The following is a 532-nucleotide window of genomic DNA, read 5'->3' on the forward strand; positions in this document are numbered from 1 at the left end:
GTGTCCTTTCAAGGTCAAGGTTGATGTTTTTGTCACACCCTGAGGGATGGGGGTGCTGAGAGGGACAGATTAAGGCTGGAGAAAAAGGAAGGCTAGCTGTCGTAAAGAATGATTGCTAGTTTCTAGAACACAGAGGCCACAGTGGCTTATAAACATGTAGGCAGGCTGCGTTCCATGCCATGGTTGAAGAGGTACTAATTAGAAGTTTGATATATAAGTGGGGGTATAGCTCAGGGGTAGAGCATTTGACTGCAGATCAAGAGGTCCCTGGTTCAAATCCAGGTGCCCCCTCCCTTTTTTCATCCAGTACATGTCCCGCGTGCTGTATTTCTCGCCACAAGAAATCATACGCAGGACACTCAGATCCTTCTGCAGACAAGCTTTAATGCATTTTACCAGAGTGGAGACCGAACGGAGACATTGAACCAAGAAAACCATCCCTTATAAAGGCTTACCAGCCGCCTGGGACGTGTTACCCTATGAATGGCTTTAGCTCCTCAGGCCAAAATGAGCCATGGGATAGGCAGAGATC

At 47.7% G+C, this 532-nt stretch overlaps 1 non-coding gene across 1 annotated transcript; it reads left to right on the forward strand.

Annotated features, from left to right (window-relative positions):
• Positions 1-219: 219 nt before the first annotated feature.
• On the forward strand, positions 220-291 carry Trnac-gca. Its single transcript has one exon. It is a non-coding gene; the product is annotated as a tRNA-Cys (tRNA).
• Positions 292-532: the final 241 nt, after the last annotated feature.

The sequence above is a fragment of the Cricetulus griseus genome, chromosome 8, assembly GCF_003668045.3.
Source record: "Cricetulus griseus strain 17A/GY chromosome 8, alternate assembly CriGri-PICRH-1.0, whole genome shotgun sequence".
NCBI classification, from domain to species: Eukaryota; Metazoa; Chordata; class Mammalia; order Rodentia; family Cricetidae; genus Cricetulus; species Cricetulus griseus.